This window comes from Crocodylus siamensis, chromosome 5 (genome assembly GCF_052110815.1).
Source record: "Crocodylus siamensis isolate JL-2025a chromosome 5, ASM5211081v1, whole genome shotgun sequence".
In the NCBI taxonomy this organism is placed as follows: domain Eukaryota; kingdom Metazoa; phylum Chordata; order Crocodylia; family Crocodylidae; genus Crocodylus; species Crocodylus siamensis.
In genome coordinates this window covers 198,040,552-198,057,468 of record NC_143399.1, presented here as the reverse complement: position 1 = coordinate 198,057,468, position 16,917 = coordinate 198,040,552, and the positions used below count along the sequence as shown (strand labels likewise).

At 48.1% G+C, this 16,917-nt stretch overlaps 1 protein-coding gene across 1 annotated transcript in view; it reads left to right on the top strand.

Annotated features, from left to right (window-relative positions):
• OXSR1 (oxidative stress responsive kinase 1) overlaps window positions 1-16,917 on the top strand; it is a 127,220-nt gene that overhangs the window by 38,888 nt on the left and 71,415 nt on the right. The gene's annotated exons all lie outside the window — the stretch shown is intronic.

The following is a 16,917-nucleotide window of genomic DNA, read 5'->3' as shown; positions in this document are numbered from 1 at the left end:
CTAGGTGGAAGGAGGCTTGTGGTATGGCCATGCAGCAAGCTTCTGGGCGGATGGATGCTTGATCTGGCTTGTCTTCCACCATGAAAAGCTGGGTTCTTTTAGCTGTTTTTGTCCTCGGGCAATACTGGATGTGCTTCTAATCATCTTCCTATTGGTCTCAGTAAAAGGGGACATTTCTGCACCTCCATTGTTCTAATATCAAGCATCCGTGTGTCGAGCAACTACACTTTTGGACTAGAATCTCTCTGTTAGAATTAGTTGCTATGGCCTAGGCTCCTACCCTGCCCAAATGCCATCTTCTTGGGTTTGGAAGGCAATTCTGAGTCCAGATGGCGATCTGATGTGATAGAGGAGTGCACTTTTATTAAATCATCATGCTATCAGAGGCCTCTGCTTTACTTTTTCAATAAGGCAATAATTAAATCTGTAACGCTATCACCAGGAGAGCGTCCTGCTGCATCACTTGACTATATGGAAAAATCTGGCCAAACTTGGTTTTCCACAGGAGCTTCACAACAGCCACTTGGTGTGTGTCCCTGATAAAAGTTGCTGTAGAAAATCATCACAGCGCTTTTCAGGAACCGAGTGTTATGCAGGGCTAATGTTGCGAATTTAAATGAGTTTAAAAATCTGCTAATTTTTCCTCCCCCTTATTAAGCGAGTGGCTGGGTTTAAATGCCTTTTTCTCACCCTCTTCTTTTCAGACTACAGTGTGGGTAAGCATTCCCCATTGGCTTACCATTCAGGATTCATACCACATACATAAGAAGCAGGGCTTATGTACCTTGAACACAAACTGACAATGTACTGTAGAGCACGGACCTTGCTAGACTGAAAGTGCGAGTAGATGCCTCTGGGAATTGGTGAGAAACTAGGGAACTTTTTCCTTCTTCTGTCACTTGCCCACTAAGTGCAGCTAGCTCACTGGTGGCAAGTTGTACAGTTGGTTGTGGTTAAATGCTTACATTGCACAAACCACAGTACACTTGATCCCACTAGATTAGGACTTGTGGACGATTCAGACTAGGAGGTGGGTTTAGATTCAAAGAACAGTGGTGGAGAAGCTTGTACGTACTTGTGTGTGTATTTTACTGTTACCCTCGATTCTGGAGGAAGATTTAAGAATTACTCTTAATGCTTGTTGTCCAGTAACAGCTACAAACATTTGAGTGCTGCACCAGCCAGCCAGAACTTTGTCTGGCACACTCACTTCTGCTTTTACACCTCTTTCCCATCTATATTACAGATTGAAATGAGGAGAAGATCAGTCTTTGTTGCTTGCTCTGTGTCCTGACTTTACCCTGGTAGCACGGAGAACAAAAGACTAATGTTTATGAATATTCTTTGAGTTGTTGCAACATTATAGAAATCGATCACCAACATTGTGCTGTACATCAAATCCCAACGTTGTACTTCAGAAGTTGAGGCCTGTTTTCATAAAAACTTTTGTACCTGGTCTTCTAGGCTAGAGATAGAAATTACAGATAAACTGGTATAAGTGATTAGAAACTGGTTCAGATCTGTAACACAACAGAAGTTCAGTGCATATCATCCATTTTAGAAGCGGTTTAAACCAGTTTAAGGTAAACCTGGATGGACATAGCATCAGACTTTAACTGATTCAGGTTAAATCAGTTTATTGAACTTCTGTGCCAGGTCCCCTCCAGATTCAAGTTCACTCACAGCCGCCCAGCATCCTAGGATACTTTGTACCTCCCCCACAACCCCACCCTCCTCCAGGTGGGCAGGCTAGCCTTGGCCCAAGCTGTCTGCCCCGTCTTAGCAGGGAAGCGTGCTGTAGCGTCCCCCAGCTTCTGACCTGGGCCACGCGCTTCAGGCATGTGGTTGCATTTCAGAAATCAAAAGTGAAAATCTGTTCATTTGCTTATCAGTTCAACTGACTCAGTTTAGGCTAACTTGTGAAGATTGAATGGATTCATCCTGGAGATTTTTTAACTGCCTTGTTGTGCAATCACATTGCTGAATGAAAGGGATGGACTATGTGAGGCCAAAATGAGAAGATTTTTGTCTGAACTCTGATTTAAGTGAGTCTTAAAGTATTTATCACCTTTTAATTTGGGCTTGAGCCAAAATCCAGGCAGACTGGAGGGGAAGCGTTGTTATGAAAAATGAGGGCCAGCACATGATGAGTCCAGGTGGCTTGTATTTAAGGGGTACAAGAGACATTTGTGCTCTCCTGAGTCGGCTGTAAATGTTTGGTTTGTCTGGTATTACACAGCAGTAGCAAGGAGGAGGTAGCTCGGAAGGCAAGCTTTTCCCTGGATTTTTTTTGTTCCTCTTCTGTTTCAGAAATCAGATTGAACTTCTGTTTTTCCACACTTTGCAGAGCCACCTCCTGGGGTGGCAGGGGGCTTTCTAACCTTCTGACTGAAGTGCCATTTTCTTTCTCTGCTACCATGCAACCCTTGTACGTGGTCTCACTGCATAAAACACGTGGCTTGCTCATTTATTTTTAATTAGGATGAGCAGCCACTACCCCTGCCTGCATGCCTTCTCAGACTGCAACCCTCTACTCCTCCAGTGCACTCCTGGCTCTAGCAGAATTCATGTCGTAACCCTGCAATGCAAAGCCAGGGGTAAGTCTGCAAAACGCTTGCTTGTTGAAAACGCCTCTTTATGGCACAGAGTAGGTTTTACCATCCCAGCCTGCAGCCTGGGAAGCCTCCATGCTTTTTTAAACGGTGCAAGCCTTTCAGAGGTTGAAGCCCTGCCAGCTGATCATGCACTCAGTGCCTCTCTGTCTTCTTCGAGGCACATAATTGAATCTGTGTAGGAGATCAGCATTTTGAAACAGTTATTCATATGCGATTTTCTTTTTTCCAGAAGTTCCTACCTAATCAACTTCTTGCCTCGTCCTTTTCCTTAATTATCCTCCGAAGTTCTTGGCTAGTAGTTTAGGAAAGGGGAGCAAAATGGAAGGGGTAGAAAGAATCCTTGGGTGCTGTTACACATGCTCTGGGGGTGGCACTTTAATTAGATTGGCGCCAAGAGCCGCTCTGAAGCACTGCTGCATCTTGTGCATCGTGTCTCTGCACTTTGCAAATGGCGGTGCGGGCGCTTGAACTAAAGCTCGTTCAAACTTTCCGTGCCTCCGCACTCATGTGTAGGTGCCTTTTTTAAGTCTCCAACAAGGGGAGGGATCTTGTTCTCTTTCCTTGTTAGTCGCTGATCTAATCACTCCTAAGGCTTCCCTAATGCCAAGCAGCGAATTAAGGTCACAGCTTGGGCAAAGCTTCTTGTTTAACTTTTTGAATTCTTCTGTTATCAGAAATAGGATCCAAGAGAGCACAAGGTTAGTCAGTCTCCAAGGTAAAGATCTGTTAAACAATAATAGCTGTGGGCCTACAGATGCCTTATAGCAATTGCTCTGTAATAAGGTGGAGTTTCCCATAAGGATGGGATGAGGTGTCTGATAAGATCTCTGTGGCTGTACGAGTGAGGCGTGTTTGTATGTTGGTAACTACATTTAAAAAAAGGTAAATGTAAAAGGTTGAGATCAATGGATTAACCAGTTCACTTAGTGTAGCCATTTGGGGGAAAAGGAAGTTAGAAGTCAAAGTAGGATTTATCTGAAAACCCTGATGCTATATACTCCACTATCTGTAACCTTCTCCACTGTACCACATCCCCCTTCTGCTAGCCTTAATTTTGCTTTGTTTTACACCTTTCCACAGATGTTGCATATCCCAGGGGGGAAGGGACAAGAGAAGGAAGCATCCAACATGAATTCTGCTATGACTGTTCTGGCTCTGATGTGGCTTAACTTATATTGGGAATGCATTTCAAACTCATGAAGCACAGCATTTATTCAGGAGTGAGTGTGAGTGTGTGGTTTGTTATTTTTCCCCCACCCCATGCCGTGTATAATGCATTCCTTATCTGGAAGCTTGCTCGGTGTCTCTATTTATTCCCTATCCTGCTGGATTAGGGCTTTGGATATTATAAATCGGAGAAATGTGGAGGCTTCTTATCTGGTCAGAGGCTAACGGAACAGGGATGTATGTCTTGGAGGTGGTTGTGAAACTCTATTCTTTGTTTTTGAGATGTGAACATTTAAGGATCCTCCAAGTTGGAAACTGTGAGGGCCTGATGCAGCAAAATACTCTGTTGCAGCAGACTCTGAAGATCCTAAGCCAACACATAGAATAGCTTTTATTCAGGCCTTTCTGGTCCTGCAAAAATCAGAGCGCTGTCCACATAATATAACAGCAGCTTGCCTGGCTCACTTGTGCCAAACCTCTGCCTGACTGACAGCAGTCGATTTATTACTGCAGGCTGTCCATGCTAATGTGGTGACTTGGGGAGGATTTTTTTTAATGTTAATTTGAGGTAATTCGGAGGGAGTCTTTCTCTTGAGTCTAATGTCCCGGGCATGTGTAATGCTCTTGGACATTCCTGTTCAGTAGCGTAGGGTGCGGTGTGAAGTGTGTAACTGAGTTGGCTGCTGCGAGCACCATGCTCTAGCTTTTTGTATTTCTCTTTACCTATCCTCTTCAGTCTCTTCAGGTTCCTGCACAGTGCCCATTATTTTTGGGCGCATGCCCTTAATGTGTTAAACTAGGGGTGGCCAACTTTTTAGGCAGGCACATCACAAATTAGCTTTCCTTGAGTGCCACTCTGATCCCTTTCCCCTGCCTGATCTGCTGCTCTGCTTTCTGCTTCCTGCCCAACCTGCTGCTGTGCAGCCTGTGCCTTCCTTGGCCTGTTGTGTGCCACGTATAGAGGCTGCCCATGCCACTTGGGACATGTACGACAAGCTGGCCACTTCTGCATTAAACCATGTGACCAATTTACTGTCACTTGGTTCTTCTCTCTCCCTCTCTCTCAAAGGAGAAACATCGCATGCAAATTTCCTGTGTAACATGCTGCATGCAGGGGAGATCTGAATACAAGGCATATATGTCTCTTTGAGCAGGAAGTTTGACCCTTGTGGTTGCTTTTAGTTGAATGTGCTTGCCTGCAGTAGATCTACGTGTTACAAAACTCTCCATAACAAGAGATGGCTAGACTTAATCTGTCTAGGCTTAGACCAAAATCTTGACATGGCCTAGAGCCTCGGGACCTGCAGCTTTTTGAGATGTATGTGTCCTAGAGTCAGTAGTCTGTACAGAGCACCCCAGTTTCAGGAACTGCATTTAAATTGCCTGAAAGGTGCTAGCAGGCCACAAGCCATGGATTTGCCACCCATACTATAGAACGTGTGATACAGGTAAAGATTGCTTTTATACCTCTTGGGGTCTGGTGCTCTGTCTCCAGCTTTTAGATAGGTGGCACAGTGTGCATCCTCTAAATCTGCAGCTTTAACAACTACATACTCCCATTTGGAAGGAGCAAAGTGGAAAGAGCGAATCCACTAGTGACTCGTTGCCTTGCGTTGTCTCTACATCTATGGAAAGCAATGAAACCTCCACCTCTTTGAAGCAGTAAGAGGCAGTGCAATGTGGAGAAACATTGATGTGTGCATATATGCCAGGGGCCCATTTTTACTTAAAGAATTTGCCTGATCTCTTCAACTTTGGTGCCTTAAGACAGTTAAATTAGTTGCCTGATTTGTTTTGAAAGGTTGCTGGTGGTGTTGATATGAGCTGTAGGAACCCAACATCTCTTAAAATTTGGCCTTTTCTTAAACTAGCTAAGAGCAGGACTGTTGTAATCTTTTGCTGGCAACTATATCATATAGCTGTGTGAAAGTGTCCCTTGCCTTAACTGACAACTATATTGGCAAAACCCCTGGTGTAGATGCAGCTGAATGAACAGGAGGGTGTTTTTCAGCAGAGCATATAGCTATGCTAGTAGAAGATACCACTCCTGATCACACATCCATCCTTTCTCCTTGGGGGCAATCCTGGTAGACCTGTGGCAGGAAAGATACAGCAGCACAGGCTCATTGCATGATGACAAACTCTTGTGGATTTAATAGTTTGGTACGTGCTCAGGTTTGATCCACAGCCCAAATATGTGGCACGGTTGAAGCATGCTAAAGTCTCGTAATTGGAGTGCTTGCTGTGGGGTAGGACCCTCTTTCTGGTACTTTAGTAATGTGTCTAGGGCAGTAGCTCTCGGCCGTTTTGGACTCAAGGCATCTCTCACCTCTCAAAATCCCTCAAAGGCAGCTCCTAACTCACCTATTGCTTGACTGCCGAAACTCGTTTATTCGAATACAAGGTGAATTCCACCCCCCACCCCATTAATAGAAGAATTGCTCTATTTATTTTCTGGCAGTAAAAAAACAAAAAACAAGACAAAAAAAAAAAGCAACCAAGCCAACAACAACAAAAAAAACACACACACGCACACAAAAAAAACCCTGAACAAGTGATCCCTAAGAGCTGGCATTTTCTGAGGGCCACATCAAGTTTATTGAGGGAATGGTATCTCGAGTCAAAAAAGGTTGAGGCAGACTGAGTCAAATGCGTTTTTATTCATAACCTTCACTAGCACTGTAGTCTACAATGAGTGTTTCTTCGAAGAAGGTGGAACCAAAGAAACCTGTATCCTGTGATTACGTCTCATGCCCACCTCAACAGTGCTATCTGCAGGAGAGTAGGAGCCCTGAGCAACTATTAGAGTTGCTCCTTTAGCTCATGAAAATGCATGTTTTACAATGCTGACTGCTGTTGATTTGAATTCGTATTGATGTGTCACAGCGGCAGGGCTATCACATGTGCATGTCCTATATTTAGATATTGGTTCCTCCTTCTTTGAAGAGATGTTCACTGTAGACTACAGTCCTAGCAAAGGTTATGTATAAAAGCTACTTGACTCAATCTGCCTAGATCAGTGGTTCTCAACCTTTTTGGACTTCAGGCACCCCTCAAAATGCCAGTCTTCATGTTCACTTTTTTGGACTACAACAAAATAGAGCAGTTCTTCTGTTGCAGAGAACTCGGAAAAACTACAGCCGGTTAGAGTGTTTTTAATGCTATGGATTTCTGTTTGAAGTCCCTAGGTTTATTGTGTGAATTGTGTTTGCACACTGAATGGTGCTAACGCTGTGTCACTCCACAGCACTCTTGAAAGGCTCTCAAGGCAGCCTAGGGTGCTGCGGCATCCTGGTTAGAAATCATTGGCGTAGATGTAAGTCATGGAAGGCTCTTTCCTCAAGCTTGCACGTTCAGCTGTGCAGATGCTACTTTGGGTGAGGTGTAAATACCTATGGGGAGATTCTGGAATGAGAGACAACTTTGCAGTGTTATGCAGGTAGGGCAGGCTAAATTGTAGGTTCTCCAGTGGTTGTCTGCATTACATGTTCTCGTGTGTGGGTGCATCTCATACTCCCATAGGCCTATTTTCAAACCAGCCCAACAGGGAAATGCCTTACTTGCTCCAGAAGGAAGCTCAGTTCTGGTTCTCCCATCTGTGATTCTGTGCATTTCATATCTACCTTAATGGCTTGTCTGTAGGGGAGTAGGAGCTTATGTGGCCAGGAGTAGCTTTGGCACTAAGCTGCCTTATTCTTCCTCATTGGAGATCCCAGGATGCCGCTATTGGTTCCAAACCTATAAACCCTGGGTTTCTAGGGGGAAAATCCTCCTAGATCACTGCTTCCTCCATCTTACAGTGTGAACACTGGATGGTTCTTTCAGCTAGAGCAAGAAGGTTGGTGTTCCCCTTTCCAGGATCCTGCCAACTGTGCTTTTAAATACTTACCCAAAGTTCCTGCTTAGGCTTGTCTCTAACTTTCACTGGGGGCAACACATGGACTTATTGGTGTATTTTCTAAAGCCCCATACATCACATGCACAAATTTTGGTATGCTTTTAAGTCCATATGGAATTGATTCTTAGTGTAGGACCATGCTGCTCACTCTATCATTTTTTGTATTGATGACAGAGGGCTCCAAAAGCATAGTGTTATTGGTAGAAGGGTTGTATAGTCACGTCTCAGGCTGTGTAAAACTGTGCTTTGAGACCTCTCGGGGGGGATAAGGGCCTGTTCCACCAGAACCCTGGCTACTTCCACAGCATCCCTTTGTAATGTTCCCAAGTGACATCTCTAGGGCAAAGCCCTGAGGCTCCATCCACTCTTTTGCAATGCGTTTTGTTGTTGCAGAAGGCTCTAGGGAAGATGCTGCCATTAGCAGAGCAGTCCTCCAATTGCTGTTTTCCCCAAGGGACTTGGACCTCTCTCCAGGCATATGGGCACTAGGGCTGTGTGAAGCTTTGGGTAGTGATTTGATTTGGAGATTTGGCCAGATTTGGTGGCCAAATCTCCGAATCCCAATTCAGTCGGGACACCAATAAAAAGGTCCGTGCCAGTAAGGTGGGGGCAGGGGGGAGAAACTATGGAGGGACCCCTGCCAGGCCCATCCCCTGACCCCCGCCCCCCATGGCTGTGCTGCCCAGCCCTAGCTCCTGGTTCTTTTTTAAAAAGCCCCGCACTCACCAGTTGCAGTAGTGGGCATGGGGGCTTCTGGGGGCTTGTGACGGAGTCCCCCATGCAGCGTGGGGCAGTGGTGATTGCCCTCCTGGCAGCAGCTGGTGCATGTGGGGCTCTTTTGGGGGAAAAAAAAAAAAGAGCCAGGACGCTGGTGCCGGGCAGGGCAGCCATTGATGGGGCTGGGAGAGTGGACGGAGTTTGGGGCCTGTTTGATTCAGAGATTCACCCAATTTGGCGGCGGCCGAATTCATTTGGGACAGTGATTCGAATCACCGAATAGAATCATTGTCCCCCCCAAATCAGCTGAATCCAAAGCAAGTCCTAGCCACTTCACACAGATCTACTGGGCACTGTTTTGAAGTCACCCACCAGTGTGGATGTATATAAGGGTAATCATGAAAATCGGAAAACAGAGTTGCTTGCCAGTGACTCTGGTTCTTTCCATATGCTAATTTGAGTCCCATTCTCCCCTTGCTCCTTGGAGTCAACTTAGCATAGTGCTCCGCAGCTGAGAGGAGACCAAGGAGACCGTTATCCCCTTGCTGTGGGGCTGCAAGGAGAGACGAGGTTAGGGTACTCTGTGGCACTGCTGGGGCAGAGAAGTCTTCATTCTTGGGCATGAGATGCACCCACAAGTGAGAATGGGCCTGCGGACAACGTGTTTTGAAGAACTCCAGCTCCTGGAGTTTTCCCTTTATACCACAAACTCATTACAGGGAGAAATGAAGCCATGTGCTTCCTTCTCTTCCCTCTTACAGCACAGTAAGGAGGGAAATTAATACTCTTTCCTTTTGGTCATGCAGCTGGAGAGAGGTCAAGCCAGCTAGCTGGTTGTAGGACTGACTTGAGGTGTGTGGCCCCTAAAACTCATTTGCTTTGCTTGTGCTGCATTTGGCTTATAGTGGTTAGGAGTGGGGAACTATCTGCAGAGGGAAAATCTGTATCCTACAAAGGTTCCCTTAGAGACTCCTGCTATCATTTGGGAGTATTGCAAACTATTGCATTAGCAGCTTTCAAAGCTGATTACAGAGTATGCAAGTTTGATCAGAAAACCACTTAACTTTCTATTATAGCACAATTTCCACTATGGGATTGTACTTTGCTAAATAGATCTAATATAATTACTGATGGACTGCAATTGGCCTTGATGATAGCAAGGACCTCGAAATCGAGAGGAAAAACAAAAAATGCTGAGCAGGGTTTTTGTTTTTGTTTTTGTTTTGTTTTTTTAAGTTACAGTGCATGGTATCTTGCATGCAACTTCATCCTGCTTTGTTTGCATTTAATACACTTTAAACACTCCTTTGTAACTGCAGGCTTGTTCATAATAAGTTTTGCATAAAATTCTTTTGAACAGCACGTTGTCTCCTTTTTGCCTTGCATTGCTGGAGTCTTTAACTTGTATCCCTCCAGGGCTCTCCATCCAACCTTCTTTACTTATCTTTATGGTGCAAGACTGTTACTTGAATTCAAAGTTTAGACTGTATTGCTAGCCAGGCTCTTTCCCCTCTGATTTTGTAGAGCAGGGGTGTCTAGCCTTTTTGAATGTGGGGCCAGATCACGAATTTTTTATTGCCCAGTGGGCCGGCGCACCATATTCAAAGACCTCACAGGAAGTGGTATCACATCAGGAAGTGATGTCATGTGACCTTTGACACCAGTGAAGTTGCAGGGATTGACATGGTGCTGGTTGACATGGCATGCGTGCCTGGGTTGACATGGTACTGCAGGAGCTGCTTGGCTACAGTGGGGTTTACCTGGTGCTGGAGAAGCTGCGGGGCCAGGCCGGAGTTGACCTGGGGCCTGCCGGTGCCATGCCTGGGTTGACATGGTGCTGCAGGACTGCCTGGGCAGAACCACGTTGGCACAGGCCAGGAAAAGCAGCATGCAGCTGAAGCCAGCTTCTCGTGTGCTGCTGGGGACGGGACGAGCCTGGCAAGGTCTGCACCGGCCAGCAGAAGCGGTGGCAGAGCAGTGTGCCGCCCGGGACTGACTCGTCCTGTCCCAAGCAGCACACGGCCCCGCCGTGGCTTCCGCTGGCCTGTGCAGACCCGGCTGGGCTCCTCCCGTCCCTAGCAGCACATAAGAAGCGGCCCCCTTGGGGCCTCTTGCACGGGCGGCTGGGCCCGGAGAGCTGCAGTGCCCAGGGGGGAGACTGGCTGGGGGAGCAGGCGCCGCTTTGCTGTGGGGCAGGGCAGGGCAGCGGGCGGGTGAGGAGGCAGACACTGCTTGGCTTCCTGTGCGGGGCTGCTGCAGCAGTGCAGGACACAGGCATGGGCTTGTGTCGGGACAGGAGCACGGGTGCTCACAGGCGCACATCCTCCCTGCCAGCAACTAGATGCAGACCCCCATCCTCAGACAATGCAGCCTACAGGAGGCGGCTGGACATAGATCGCCTCTGAGCTGTCCTTCTTCTGCCTCCCGCACAGCCCAGCTCCGGCAACCGCATGCCCCGCAGCCCTGGCCCGGCCCTGAGGTGCCCTCAGCTCTGCGTGGGAGCTTACCTGGTGCCTCCGTCCGCCCCGCGTGCAGGCAGGGTGCAGGCCATGCTGTGGCTCCCCCGGCCGTGTGGCAGGGCAAGGGGCGGTGCCAGAGGAGAAATTGCAGGCACTATCCCCAGCTCACCCTCGGGGCAGTGGCAGCAGGACCCAGCTCATACGATGAGCCTGGCCCCGCGGAGGTAAGCAGCCCCCCTCCCCTCGCTGCCAGCTGGGGCTGGGCCTGCCCGCCTCGTCTCACTGCTGCACCGCCACCACCGTGGAGCGTGGAGCAGGCGGCAGGACTCCTTGCCTGTCTCGAGCGAGGGACCTTGGGCCAGATAAAATGGCTTAGCGGGCCGCATTTGTGGCCCGTGGGCCACATGTTGGACAAGTCTGTTGTAGAGCCTTTCATGCTACTTTGAGCACATGGAAGAACCTTTCATTTGACATTTAGCCATCTTGTTCCTTTCTTCCAAAGACCTTCTAAAACAAACCAGTGCTATGAACCATCAGCTTTAATTATAAATTGGTCATAGGTTTTAAGGCCAGAAAAAACATGGTGAGATTATCAAATTCCACCTTATGGATAGTATAGCCCACAGTCTTCCCTAAATTGTGTTTTGGTCGAACTAGAGTGTGTGTCTTAGAAAACATCCATCCTTAGTTTAAAAGGAGGTTTGCCAGTGATGGAAAGTCTTCCATAATCCTGAGTAAGTTGTTCTAGTTCTTAATTTCCCTTTATTCTTGAACACTTGTCCCTTGTGTTAGTCTGAATTTGTCTAGTTGTAACTTCTAGCCATTGGATCGTGTTATAGCTTTGTCTGCTGGTTATTAACCGGCAGAACAAAACTCAGATGCCTAAAGCCTAACAGTGGCGCCCTCTCTAACTATGACCAGATAAGACTCAATGTGCTTCACTATCCTCACTTGCACCTCTAGACTGAGAGTCCTTTGGTACAGGGATGCACTGGCATGCAAAGAAACTGTCAGACTATGTTTTATTAAAAAAAATCAGTGCACCCAATCTATAGAGCAGATTCTGCATCCCACAAAAGGCTAATTTGGATCAAATAAATTGGGTGCGTTCAATTATTTCGGATGGGTAAAAACAGATGGAGTCCACTTAACAGGAGAATGCTCCATAGGGGAAGCTCTTTGGGGTAAGGGCAAAAATGCTTTGTAACGTACAACGCTCAGCATTTGTCAGTGAAGACCTTGGCCAAGAAAGAGCATCATACTTGGCTCTGGTTGCTCAGGAATGGCTTTGCTCTGAACTTACCAGGTTAGTGCCAAAATATGATCTAACCTCTAATGGGAAACATTTGCCCAACTAATGAAATCCCTTTGACCGTTAGTTTCAAAACTTTTAGATTTCCCTCTGTTCTGGAATCCTTTTTTATTTCTTAGTTGCTATAGTCCAGCTCATGGGGTTGGAATGAGCCCCAGTGGTTGCCTAGCCCAATTCTCTGCACAGATGCTGGGTTTGGTGTTCCTGAGCTACCCCAAACAGAATAGCATTCATCTCAAACTCGCTTAACCACCACGTCAGAAGAAAGATTTCCCACTTCAAGTGGAACCGCCTGTGGGGATGCAGCTCCATTTCATTCTCCGTACCCCACAGTGTTGTCTCATGTAGTTGCAATCCAGAGTGCAGAGTTGGAGCATAAGTAGCAATTTTGCTGATGCACGAAGTAGAATAAATATGATTTTTGCTCTGCTGTGGTGACAGTAGTAAAAACATGTTTCTGTCAGCAGATTAGATGGGGATGACTCACTTTGCTCAGTAAGAAGGTGGGTTTTTAGTTGCTTATCTACTGTCAGCTGTCTTCAGCATTCAGGGAGAGGTGTTTCCCTGTCTTTAACCTTTGTGTGTTCTTTGTTTAGATCTCTTGCAAGATCCTGCATTGCTCTGAACCAGTGATGCTCAACCTTTCTGCCCAGTGGGCCAGAACGCCAAAGCTGGGTTGCTTTGAGGGCTGGATCCAGCCCGTGGGTCTAGCAGCAGCCTGCAATGAGGGCCCAATCTGGCTGCACAGAGCTTGGAAATTTGGCAGTAGGGGAGCAATGGCAGTGTGTTGATTGCCACCGTTCCCCCACCATCAAATTTCCTGACCTGTGGGGGGCCACATGGGCCAGATGCCATGGCTCCATAACCCTGTTTTTAGTCTGTGGGCTGGGGGTTGAGCATATTTGCTCTAAATGGGTAATCTGAGAGTAGTGTCCAAAAATATATACTAGTGCACATGAAACAGGAGGCTGCATTGGTACCCAATAGGGTTGTGCAAAGCTTTGGTAGCTGATTCGATTCAGAGGAAATTCGGCCCGATCTGGGGACCAAATCTCTGAATCGAATTGGGAGACCAAGTAAAAACACTGAATATATTCAAAGCATCCAAATTGATTCGGCTGATTCAGAGATTCGGCCGTAGACTAAACGGGCAGCTCACAGCTGCCTCCAGCTGGTAAACCTGTTGGGGTTGGGGGAGGGAAGGGACATGGGGGAGAGAGGGATTGGAGCTGGTACAAGTTGCCCAGCTGGGGCGGGAGGCATGTTACTCAGGGCGGCAGGCGGGGGGTGCGGCAGTGCTGGGTGTGGGGGCTCTGCCCTGCTGCTGGTTGCCTGAGTTAGGGGCAGGATGCAGGCACGGCTTGCTCCAGGCAGAAGGGGGCAAAAGGCAACAGGGCATAGCCCCTGCTCCCAGCGCTGCCATGCCTGCATACTGTGCCCCTTGTGCCAGCTGGCAAGCAGTGGCAGGGCAGAGTCCCTGCTCCCAGCGCTGCCACTCCCACATCCTGTGCCAGCTGGCAAGCGGTGGCAGGACAGAGCCCCTGCTCCCAGCATTGATGTAGGTGCAGCAGCACTGGGAGCGGGGGCTATGTCCTGCTGCTGCCTGTAGTGAACCGCGCCTGCATCGCACCCCCCCCACCCCGTGCTGGCTGGGCAATTGGCAACAGGGCATAACCCCTGCAGCTCCACCCGCTGGGGCAGAGGCAGGCACAGCTGTGGGAGAAGCCCCCATGGCTGCCCTGCCTGGCCCCATGCCTTGCCTGGCCCAACCTCCTGGCACTTTGTTTTTTAAAAGCCCCATACTCACTGGCTCTGGCAGCGGTGATTGGGGCCTCTGAGGGCTTATGGCAGAGCCCCGCAAGGCAGTGGGTGTTCCCCTGCCTAGCACCCGCATGGCAGCTGTTGCATTGCATGGGTGCAGCACGCCTTGGCAGGGCACCACACGCTGTCTCGGAGCTGGGGTGGCTCCAGCAGTCAGCCAGACCCTAGCAGCGCTCGGCCCCAGCCACCCCAGCTCCCAGGTAGCATGCAGCACCCTGCCAAGCAACGCTGCACTTCTGCCATGGGGCAGCTGATGTGCGGGTGCTGGGGACGATCCCTGGTGCCCCCCACTGCCCGGTGCTGTGCGGAGGGGCTCTGCCAGGAGTGTCCAGAGGCCCCAGTATCTGCTTCTGCAGCAGGTGAGTTAAAAAAAACAAAAAAAAAACCCCAACCAAACAAACCCATATAGTGCTGGGGTTGGGCAGGGCAGCCATGGCCCCCCATCCCTTCCCGGGAAGAAGCAGGCACAGCCAGAGGAGCCACGGGGGAACCTGCAGCCGCTCGGCTGTGCCTGCCTCTCCCTGGCCGATCCAAACCACCAAATCTCCGAATCGATGGTGAATCTTCTGTAGCTGATTTGGACAAATCCAATTCAGGACAGTGATCTGAATGGATTACTTCCCTATTCGTGCAGGCCTAGTACCCAGTGCACACGGAGTCTGTGTTGGCTGCACGGAAAACTTCAGTTTATTCTGCATTTGTACTTACCTCAACTTTCTTGATGGTCAAAAATGCACTTTTATTTATTTATTTATTTATTTATTTATTTATTTATTTTAACTCTGTGTTCTGGCCTCTCCCATGCTTTCCTTTTGCAGAGCTGGGAAGCCCTCTTGGAAAGTCTTTGGACAGAGTGGCATGAGGATGGAGCTAACATGCAGAGGACATGGTACAGTGGAAACCAGATCTTTAATCTGCAACAAATTGCTGAGTTAAGAATGAAGCACTCAGCTGTTTGCTGCATCTTCCCTTTCAAAGGGGACTACTTGTGTGCTCAGCTGGAGCTTGTTGAGGATCCTCTGCAGCTGTTGGCTGCAGCTGCATAGATGCCCAGCTACTTTGCTAACCCACATCTTTTTTGGGTTGCAAAGGACCTAACCCTGCAGGGTATATGGATTCTGCTGTATTTTATTGTTTTTTTTCAGTTTAGCTTTTCCACCCCTGTCCGCAGAACCATTTGAGGAGGGAGATGTAATTGGTGACTGTGGCCACCATTAGCGACTTGCTGTTCCCTAAAATGGGGCTTGTCCTGTATGTGAACACATAGGGTACTTCCTTCCAGATGAACGCTTCCAAAAGTTGTCTGTTTTCTGTCCTGTGCACTGGCTCTCATCCTTAGGCCTAAGGCACCCCTAAAGTGACTCAGAGCACCCCTCAGAAAATGCTGTGGCTTAGTTTGTTCCTCATTTTTTGTAGTATAACAAAAAAAATGGAGCAAGTTGCAGGCTCTGAGCATAGGTGCTGGGAGAAAATATTATTTGGGGGGCTGAAGGAATGTGCGGTGGGGGCACTGGGTGCGGCGTTGCGGGGACAGGGTGCGTCGGTGGCACTGGAGTAGTGGAGCTGAGCGTGTGTGTGGCACTAGCTTGGCTACTTGTGGAGTGGCGGTGGGTGCCGTGGGACGGCAGTGCCGTGGTGCTGCTGCTGCTGTTGCCTGCCATGAAATTAGTTTGCGGCGGGGGTGGGGGCTAAGCCCTGTTAGCCCCTGCTGCCTTTGCAATATCAGGTCAGAATGTTTTAACACTGTGGATTCTTACTGAAATCTGTGGGTTTATCGTGTGTGTGCATGGTTGCACACCTAACAGTGCTAAATATTGTGTGGCACCTTGTGACACCCTTGAAACGACCCCAAGGCATGCTGGCTGAGCATTTCTTGTCTAGTGCAGTGGTGCTCAGCCTTTTTTTGTTCAACGAACTGGATGGGCAGGGCTTGTTCCCTTCATGGACCAGATCAACCCAGTGGACCCAATCTGGTGCCCAGGGTAGGCTCAGCAGGGCACCAGATTGGGTCCACTGGCTGGATCTGGACCCATCTAGCTGCACAGAGGGGAAATGGGGCAGCCCAGCCCTGATCCAGCCACGACGGAGTAGGGGGCTGGGCTTGGCTCCAACCTGGCCCTGGCGGGAGGGGGGCCATGATCCTGCCCCAGTGGGATGAAGTAAATGTGGCCCAGCTCCAACCTCTCTGGGTAGGAGGAAAGGGTGGAGGAGATGCCCAGCTGTATAGAGGTGTACAAAAGAGGTAGACTATCCTAAAAATTTTGGGCACCAGAGTTAAGAGGACTGGGAAGAAAAGTGTTTAGGGGAAATATGAATGCCCCAGTTCAACCCTTGTTTCAGGCATCCATTATGCTCGCTTTTTTCCTGGTACCTGCATCTTGTATGCTTTCCACTGCTAAGTGATAGAAACCACCTTACCGTAAACCATGGATCCACATAAGTGCTTTCAGTGAAACTTTAATTTCATGCAAACGAGCATGAAATTCCCTAGTGGCGTTACCAAAATATTGCACCATACTTGTTAATGGATAAGAACCTGAGAGGGAAACAAATCTGCATTGTCATTTACGCTTAGAAAGAACAAGACATAATGAAAAATAAATTAACTTTTGTTACCATTAAGTGACCCTGGGTGCTAACAACAATAGATGGACATTTTGGGGGCAGGTGGATGTGGCGGGGGGGACAAACAAAAACCAAGGTATTCTTTTGTTTTCCATTTCTTGCAGGTATTAACAGGCACATGCTTGAAACTCCATTACCAATCAGAGTTCATGCAGCTAAGCCTGAGGCTTTATTTAAGACTGCCTGTTTTAAACCCTAAACAAGTTCAGGACTTTTTACTGGTCTTTAACAAGTCAGAACATGTTCATTTTTTTTGTGATTGTAATCATGTGTTAGGCCAAATGAAGTCTTGACTGTTCAAAA